Genomic DNA, 10,421 nt, shown 5'->3' with positions numbered 1-10,421 from the left:
AATCTATGCCCAGTGAGAAAGAGTAGCATATTGACTGTGAGTACTTTGGGAACAGAGATATTCTCTCTTTCTCTTTCTTTCTCTCTCTCTTCCTATAGGTGTCTCTTCTTTATTTCTTCTTTTTTTTTTTTGAGTTATTTCTTGTTTAATATATTACATGTCTCCTTTTTCCCTCATTGACCTCTCCCTGGCCACCCCCAGTCCACAGCACATTCCCTCACACACCCTCATCTGTGTCCATTGGTTATGCTTATAAGCATGCATATAAGTCCTTTGGTTGATCTCTTATTCCTTCACCCCCTGCCTTCCCTCTCAGGTTGGACAGTCTGCTCAATGCTACAATGACTCTGGCTCTGTTTTTGTTCATCATTTATGTTGTTGATTATATTTTGCAAATGAGTAAGATTATGTGATATTTATCTTTCTCTGACTGGCTTATTTCACTTAGCATAATGCTGTCTAGTTCCATTCATACTGTTGGAAATGGTAGGAGTTCCTTCTTTTTTACAGACATAGTATTCCATTGTGTAGATGTACCACAGTTTTCTAATCCACTCATCTGCTGATTGGCACTTAAGCTGTTTCCAAATCTTAGCTATTGTAAATTGTGCTGCTATGAACATAGAGATGCATGTATCCTTTCTGATTGGTGCTTCTGTTCTCTTGGGATATATTCATAAAAGTGGGATTACTGGAGGGACCACAATAACAGATTTCAAGCTATATTACAAAGCCACTATTCTCAAAACTGCCTGGTACTGGCATAAGAACCGACATATAGACCAATGGAACAGAATAGAAAACCCAGAAATCAACTCAAACTTTTATACTCAATTAATTTTTTAAAATATTTATTGATTTTTTACAGAGAGGAAAAGAGAGGCATAGAGAGTCAGAAACATTGATGAGAGAGAAACATCGACCAGCTGCCTCTTGCACACCCCCCAATGGGGATGTGCCCGCAACCTAGGAACATGCCCTTGACCGGAATCAAACCTGGGACCTTTCAGTCCACAGCAGAATGCTCTATCCACTGAGCCAAACCGGTTTCGGCAATACTCAATTAGTATTTGACAAAGGAGGCAAGAGCATACTATGGAGTCAAAAGAGTCTTTAATAAATGGTGTTGGGAAAATTGGACAGATACATACAAAAAATGAAACTAGACCACCAACTTCCACTATACACAAAAATAAATTCAAAATGGAAAAAGGACTCAAATGTAAGATGAGAAACCATAAAAATCTTAGAAGAAGTCATCGGTAGCAAATTGCATATATTTGTCATAGAAATATATTTAACGATATAGCTCTTAGAGCAATGAAAACTAAGGAGAAAATGAAAATGTGGGACTACATCAAAATGAAAAGCTTCTGCACAGCAAAAGAAACCATCAACAAAACAAGAAAGTCCACTGCATTGGAGAATATATTTGCCAATGTTATTTCCAATAAGGGTTTAATCTCCAAAATTTATAGGGAACTTATACAACTTAACAAAAAGAAGACAAACAATCCAACCAAAAAATGGGCAAAGGTCCTAAATAGACATCTTTTGAAAGAGGACATACAGAAGGCTGAGGGATATGAAAACATACTCAAAGTCAGTAATCATCCAAAAAATGCAAACCAAAACAACAATGAGGTACCACCTCACACCTGTCAGAATGGCTATCATTAACAAACCAACAAAGGACAAGTGCTGGCGAAGATGCAGAGAAAAAGGGACCCTCTTTCACTGCTGGTGGGAATGCACACTGGTGTAGCCATTGTGAAAAACAGTATGGCATTACCTTAAAAAAATTAAAAATGGAACTTTCATTTGACTCAGTAATCCCATATCGTCCTATATAAGAAAATCCCAGTGACCATAATGGCAGAATGACCAGAACGACTGCTTGACCAGTTACTATAAGGTGCACTGACATATTTACCTGGCAAGGGAGGTACCATGATCACGAGGTACATTGACTACCTCTCAGTCCCTTTCCTCAGCTGGCAGGCTTCAATCACCAATGGTGAATGGGGATTTCGGGTGGATGGTGGGAGATGCGGGCAGTGCAATGCCAAGGCCCCCACCCTGCCAGTGGCCTCACACACAGAGGTGACCCATGGTAGGGGTGGGGCCGGCCAGCAGGCAAAAATTTCCGACCTTTTGGTCCCTCCCCAGGATGTCAGGCTCCCATCCGTGAACGGCAAACATGGAACTAGGGTGGGTGGCAGTGGGCATTAGGGCCATTTGCTGGCAGCTGGGGAATACGGCCCTGATGGCAGATTAGGCCTAGGAACCATAACCATGCATGATTTTGTGCACAGGGCCTCTAGTTATTAGATAATAGAATAGTTTTTACATTTTAGGATTAACACACAGATAAAATCTATACTACTTCATGTTTAAATGATAAAATAAGTTATTCATTGTCAATAAATACATTCTTGAGTTATTTAGTCATATTCATAATTTTAATGTCTATGGGTGAGGAGATTGAACTGAAGGGGAAATGTAGTTCATGACACTCACATTTTGTATTGATCCACTTTACTTTATATTTACTAATTTGACTTAATTTACTTTTCAGTTTCACTTTTTTTGTTAGCTACCTCCTTCAAATTCACTACTTTTTGTAGCTACATCCTTCAAATTCCTTTGACAACCTGAGAATGTCTTGCAGCTGAATGTAATATTAATTACATTTCAAAGCAAACCTTTATTCATTTGGGGACAATCTGTGAAACAGAATTCTGTGACTGAAGCTGCTGCCAAGCCAATTACTGCAAAATAACTCGAATATGTCTCAACAGATTGCATTTTTCCTATTGTTAGATTGTTTATTCCGTAGATCAAAAGGCTACATTTTTCTTTAATTAAAATGAAATAACTCACATAGTTAAATATATCATCCACTCCTTGGGAATATATGTAGATTCATGTATAGGCAGAGTGTGCTAATGAAAATCTGTTGCTGTTGTTTTAATAGTGCACTTCTGTTTTTTCTACTTGTTTTCCGGTTTTCTTTATGTCAAGGTATCCTTTGTTTGAACAAGGCAGAGTAGGAAGAATTAAAGAGCACAGAAGACTAGAGTGAAAAGAAGGTATTCGTGCTCAAAGAAGTTCACCCTAGGCACACTTCACATTGCATCACACATGCAGAAGAGATCGGTGAACTGCAACAGCTTTAGTGGTGTAAGCATTTCACATTAGGATGCTTACTGGAACTTCCTCTGAACAATCCAGATTTCTTAGTTTCACAATACAAGGCTGAGAGGTATTTTTTTGTTTTGGTTTTTGTTTTGTTTTTTTTCTGAAGCTACTGAACAATGATTGTATGAGGATTTAGAAATACTCCTATCTGTTTAATATTAAATAACATCAACTCATATATTGATCTACAGAAGATAAAAAGGTTTTTATAGGTAAATGTTAGTGAGAGCTATTTTTAATGCTTTCAATGGACCATCATTTCACCTTTGTGTTTTTGTAATTTTCCCTTCAAAAGCAAAAATATGGTTTTCTAGTCCCAAATATTAATATTTGAGTCATCCACAAAGAGAAATGGTTAATTCCTCTTTCTCTCCCTCACTTCTCTGATATAGGGCTCACTTAACTCCTGATGCTTCATCCAAATACCATCGACTGGCAGGCTTAAACAACAGAAATTTATTTCTCACAGTTCTGGAGACAGAAACTCCCATCAGGGTGCCAGCAAGGTCGAGTTCTTGTGAGGTGAGAGCTCTCTTCCTGGCTTGTAAATGGCTACCTCGGTTCGTGTGTCCTCACATGGCAGAAAGAAAGCCAGCTCTGGTCCCTTCCTTTTCATATTAGGACACTAATGTCTTCATGAGGGCCTTACCCTGACTTCATCCAAACCTAATTAGTTCCCACAAGTCTTTCCTCTCTAATACCAGAACATTCAAGGCTAGAACTTTAACATGATTTTGTGTGTGTGTGTGTGTGGGGGGGGAGCACTAACATTTAATCCATAAGATTTTTGTTCTGCTTTGTTCTGATGCTTCATGTAGCCCTGTTCCACAGGGAATTTGCATACTCCAGTTCTGGCTCTAACTAAATTTATCTGATGGATCTACTCCCACCCTTTTTCTCTCTTTGGAGCTCGGCAGTTGGAGGGAGGCTTTGAATCATAAGCAGTTCTCTTGGCTTCTTTAATGTAACTCTGATCTAAGCAGTTCTGACCACAGGAATCAACAGCACTCCTTTGTGTTTCTGATGGTTAATGGACTATTAACAACTCCAACAATATGGAATAGGAATCCACGAATAATTCATCTGTTTGGCAAGAGAAATGAGGGAACTACCTGCCAACTTGGAAATATGATGGTAATCAAATCAAATAACCTCTATTCTATACAAACTGAATAAGAATGTGAAATATTTTAGTTACACGTGCATATCACTCTTCAAAATCTATTTAATCATTATAGAATCCTGGGGAAGAAATAAAAAGTTGGGAATTTCATAAGTAATCAAGTTCGGAAAGACTGAGGAAGGACGCATCTAAGAAATGTGTTTATATATGTAAGTGTGTGGCAGCCTTGGGCTCACATCTACCTTCAAGAGAGAACCTGCTGAAAGAAGAGTGGCTAGCAGACAGCTCTCTGATGTTGTACCTTCGGGAGCTATCATGGCATTGAAGCCAAGACCCCAGTCTCTCTATGGTTTCCTATCTAATAACTGGGCTTCATACGAACACTGTAGCCAGCTATGCAGAACTCTTCCGATGAGCCCTCTTTCTTCTGGAATTTACCATCAACCTGGCTTAGAATCTCTCAGAGTTGTGCTATATTGTAACAGGCTCTTCTGACTCCATTCTCTCTATCCTTCCATCACTTCCTTCACAGCTGTCAGACCAGCACTGTCACTTGGTTCTCCCTTGCTCGTCCCCTTTGTCTTCTTCTGTTATATTTTACAATTGTTTACCCCAAAGACTTTCTATACACTAATCTCATCTTGGCGTAGGTTTCCCAGAGTAGTAGAATTGATACCATATGTGCGTATTCATATAAAAACATCAATGGATAGATAATAATACAGACGCATGTATTAATCCATACATATACATTTACATATGTTTATGTGTATGTATGTGTACAATTATACATGTATGCACACATGCACAGAGACATAAACACACATTTATTTAACCCAGTTTACATTTCAGAATTTGAACTGATATTTTCACACAGATATGCTAAAAGTAAATTAAAAACAATGTGATTTTTCATTCGTTATCTTGGTAAAGATCCTTAGTGATAGGCAAGAAAGTATTTTTATATATGTGTTAGAGGGCATATCATTACATTAATGATGTTACTGCTTTCATTAAAAAAGGCTAAGCCAAAAGTAAGCTCAAACCTGTGGTTTATATGACCTATATATTTAGACTATACTATTTAAAAGTCTGATATTTTTTCTAGTAGGTAAGAGTTAATTGAATATATTAATGTTTTAGTTTTTAACTGGCATTTGTTGATGTTACCTGGATTCAATCTTCTATGAATAATATTTTATGAGGATGTTACCAAGAAATATCTGCCCTAGAATATGGCATGCTGATGACTGTAATACTGTTATGAAAAAAAATCCATGATTTTGAAACAACAATATGCTGAAATTCCAAAAAGCAGCCAAGACATTTAGTCCTAAATGGGATATTTAGAGAAAGTCTTTAGATATAACATAATTCTATGTGATTTTTATTTCCGTACTTTATAAAAGACTTCACTGCAAACCTACTTTAAAATATTGTATATCTTGAGGATTCATGTGAGAATCAATTTTGAATATATATTTAAAAATATATATTCCTAAATACATATCCAATCATGCATTATTTTCTTTCAAATGCCCTATTTACCTTTTTTCTTTAACTTGTTACAATAAAGTTCAGTCAAACATGCATGATTATAACAATTATTTTTTTAAAGTTTGATGTGGCAATAAAAGCACACTAGGCAGAAGAAGCCTTTTAAAAATCTGAATTTTTCAGGTTTTTTTCCAACATTCTTGATTCAACTACATGACTTGAGCTTGGGAAATTTTATTAGTCTGAATCTGAAATATGTAGCACATATGTTGATTAGAAAATAAATTTTCTGAACACTGTACCTTAAAAATATATGTTTTATATTATTCCATGCCATTAAAATGCCAAAATATCAAAAAGAAACAGGAACTTTTCAATATCTGCTGAAGTATAAGTTAAAATTTTTACTAAAGTATCTATCACATGTGTCAAACACAAGGCCTGCGGGCCAAATCCGTCCCGCCAGGCCTTGCAATGTGGCCCGCACCGCGCTGTCATCACTGCACTCCGCTGCGTTTCCATCACAATGACAGTTTATGACTGTTCAGTAAACCATTCGGCCCCCGATTTAGGCTGGATTTTAGATTTTGGCCCCTTCTCTGATTGAGTTCGACACCCCTAAATGAAAGCAAATTTATTACATTTAGGACTTTTATTGACATTGCTTTGAGAGAAAAACATCACACATTTTTCTCCTTTCTAGTGAATATTACTGAATTTTTTTCTGCACGTTTGCAAATGATAACTTATTTGAAATTAAATAGAGTTAAAAAGATTTAAAAAAAAGCACAAGGTAAAGATTATTATTATGAGAACAATCTCTCTTCCCTATTCTGTTATTTAAACCATCTTGTCCATACTATTTTTATATGGTAGCCGAAGCTGACTAATATAAATTTTTTTTTTCCTTTTGTTTCACCAGTCTTTTTTCCCTATTTTATTTAAAGAAGAAATTCATATACTCTAACTATGGCCATACTTAGCATAATCCTTAACTGCAGTGAAACTTATAATAATAATAAAAATCTGATTTTAGGAACTTAACAGACCCTAATTTAAGTCTCTTTCTATTGGAGTAAAGACTATTAAGGGTAAGCATACATATTATACTCATAATGAAAAAAAAAAAAAAAAAAGCTACCATCTTTATCAGGAAGGCATGCTTTTATACACTAAGCTGGTAGAGTAAGGCAAATCGCTTTGCTATTCTGATCAGAGTTAATGTAATGATAAATATTTTGGTCAGGTTTCCCTCACAACCAAAGGATATTCCCTAGAAGGCCTGCCTTCTGGCTTCTACGGAAGTCTTTAGCTACTTTTTCCCCTTAGCCTGGTTCACTGAATACTTCTCCTTAGTCTACTCCACAAGCACTAGTGTCTTCCTGGGTTCTGATTTTGCAAGATTCTTGCTGTTTATAGTTCCCACATAAAATGGTTAAACAGAAGGAAATACGCTACATTTGAAGGTAATGTGCCATAGATTAACCTACAAATAGGTGACTTCGACATGAGTTGGAGAATGCAATTATATGCTATATGATACGTTATAATTTTCAATCTGGAAATTTTAATCTTTCTTAATTATTTGCTTATATTTTTCTTGCCATAATCTAAGCTGACAATATTAGTTAGAGTTCTTCATATAAGAGAGTAAATATAATCAATGCTTGCTGAAGAAAGAGGTGATTGATTGTTTCTTATAATGAATAGACTTATGGTAGATGGATTCAAATAGTTGAATGTATTGCTCATACAGGTATTCAGGTCTTGATTTCTTTTTTCTATTTGGTTTCAAACTCCATGTAATAGTGAGATATGGCAGAAATGCTTAGTCATACTTCTCAGCTTCAAATCCAGACAGAGTTTCTACTTGCCTTTTTCCCCCCAGAGATTTCAGCAAGATTTTTATGATGACTTTTAATCTCTGAAGAAATAACGTGCCTCTCTCTGAAGCAATTGGTGTGGCCTGAGGGACTCCGGGGCTCTGATTAGTCACATTTGAATGACATTTATTGCCATAGGTTCACTGAAACCACATTGTCTGAGAAGAGAGAGCTTTCAAAACATTAATAAGCCATTAGCAAAAACAGAGTTATGTGAATGCCTGTTGTTGTTGAACAAATACCTCCCAGAGCCTAGTGCTTTTGTTTTCCTTAACCCATATACTTCTTCCTAAATATCCCATTTTTCAAAAAAGTAACTTCATCTCCATAAAGTGCACCCACCTTTTCCCCCAAATAAATTATTTTACTTCTTAGCTCTAAGTTTAGGATCTTTGAGTAAAGTACAGAAGGAGCTCCTGATACATGTCACATATAATGGAGGAGAGAGAAGAGGAACCCTACACCATTACTCTTTGTCTGAGGAAGGGAGAAGGGACGTTAGCCCATAGTGCCAATAGATCCTTCTGTACATAAGCAGTGAGAACCCACTGGAAGTTGGAGGAGTTTCATAGGTCCTCCCAAGGTTTGCTCTACATGCTGCTTCTCAGGGGACACCTCCCTGGTTCGTATCCTTCCTGGTCATGTCTGAGAAAAAATGTGATGTGAAGGTATTCTGACATACAATGGAAGAACTAAACATTACCTTGGTTACACTAGATAACTCAAATGATACTGTGGACTGGCAAAACTGTGATATGGGAAGAATAATTTGAGAATATTGCCAATAGTGTTGAGGTCATTTAAAAAGAATAGAGGTAAAATTCCATAAGAAAAAAAAAATCAATCTTGGAATTATAAGAGTTTCTGAGAAACATTTAGAATGAAAAATATTTAAAGATCAATGTAAACAATAATCAATGATCAAATAAATAATAAAAGGAAACTTTCTTATGTTGAAAAGATTAATATATAGATAAAATCTTATATTCAGTTTTTGGCAAAATCAGTGAAAAAGATACTAGTACATAATATACATGTACACTAGAAAAGCATATAATGCCAAATAAGTTGGGATGCCATAAAGGTCATGACCAGCTCAGGAGGAGAGGCCAGGTGCGGCCGGAGCCTGAGAGAACAACATGTAGGCACAGCCCGGAGCCTGAGAGAAGAACATACAGGGGCACCTGCTGTAAGCCTCTGTGGCCAGCTGAGGGCAGCCCCCACCCCAGACACATACATACACACACACACACTCCCCCCCCACACACACACAGCGCCTGCTCTGAACCTCAGTGGTACAGTCTGACATGCCCTTATCCTTCTCCCTAACTCATATCCTGGAATGATTGTTCCTTATTTTGACAGTCACTTGAGTGAACCAAGTAGCACCATCACACTCCAGTTAAAAGGTCCTCAATTACAGTGAAACTACACTTTCACTTCATCTCAGACACTATTTCTAAGGCTTTCCTCTGAGCCTTATCACCATCTGCAACTGCTAATATCAGAAATCATAACATGGCTCTGGCAAGTGGTACCCAGTGGTTAGAGCATCCACCTGCCCACTGAAGGATCTCAGGTTCAAGGGCACAAACCTGGGTTGCAGGTTTGATCCTCAGCCTTGTACAGGGAAAATGAAGGAGACAACCAATATATGTGTCTCTCTCACCTTTCTCTCTTTCTTTCTCTCTCTCTCAAAATCAATGGGAAAATATTTTCCAGAGAGGATTAACAAACAGAAAAATAAATCATAGCATGCTGACCCTGGCATCCTACTATATGATTTTTTCTTTTCTTTTCTTTTCTTTCTTTTTTTTTTTTTTTTTTTTTTTTTTTTTGGCCTACCAATGTTCTCCTCCTTCTCTTCCTCCGCAGTCATATTATTCTTTGTATAGGCTGGGCTGTGAGTTCACTTGCTTTAGTGTGAAATAGAGCCCCCACTAGATATTTCAAACAGATAGAATTTAATATTGGGAATTGGTTACCAAAGGGTTGGAAAGGAAAGGCTAAAAGAAAAAAAAAAGTGAAGTTAGATATTAATAGCTACAGGAAGCCATTCTCATTCTCATGGATGAAGGAGCCAGACCAGGCTCTGCTGAGGCTGCTGAGAACTTGCTGCTGCCATTGGAACGGTGCTGCAAGGAAGACAGCAGCCTGTGGACTGCACTGCCTCTGCCCCTGCCTCTGCCCCTGCCCCTGTCCCTGCCCCTGCCCCTGTCCCTGCCCCTACCCCTGTCCCTACCCCTGCCTCTGCCCCTGCCCCTGCCTCTGCCCCTGCCCCTGCCTCTGCCCCTGTCCCTGCCCCTGCCCCTACCCCTGTCCCTGCCCCTGCCTCTACCCCTGCCCCTGCCTCTGCCCCTGCCCCTGCTCCTTCTTCTTCTTTACCCCTGCTCCTGCCCCAGTCTCTGCCCCTGCCCCTGCCCCTTTCTTGCCCTGGCCCCTGCCCTTGCCCTTTCCTCTGCCTCTGCCTCTGCCCTTGCCCCTGCCCCCGCCCCTGATGAACCCAGTAAGGAACAGAGAGTGGAGCTTCTCCACTGAGTCCATGCTCCGCAGTGAAGAGTTAGCTGCGAGGGACAGGAAAGCACAGAAGGGCACAGATGGAGCTCGGAGCCAACAGACAAAACCTACCCTTTTCCTACTCAGCATTTATTTGCACCCTTTACCCTATATTAAACTTCCATGAACTACAGCAGGGTTACACAAATACCCTTTAAATA

The sequence above is a fragment of the Pipistrellus kuhlii genome, unplaced genomic scaffold (genome assembly GCF_014108245.1).
Source record: "Pipistrellus kuhlii isolate mPipKuh1 unplaced genomic scaffold, mPipKuh1.p scaffold_m20_p_1, whole genome shotgun sequence".
NCBI lineage: Eukaryota > Metazoa > Chordata > Mammalia > Chiroptera > Vespertilionidae > Pipistrellus > Pipistrellus kuhlii.
This window is presented reverse-complemented; position numbering follows the sequence as displayed.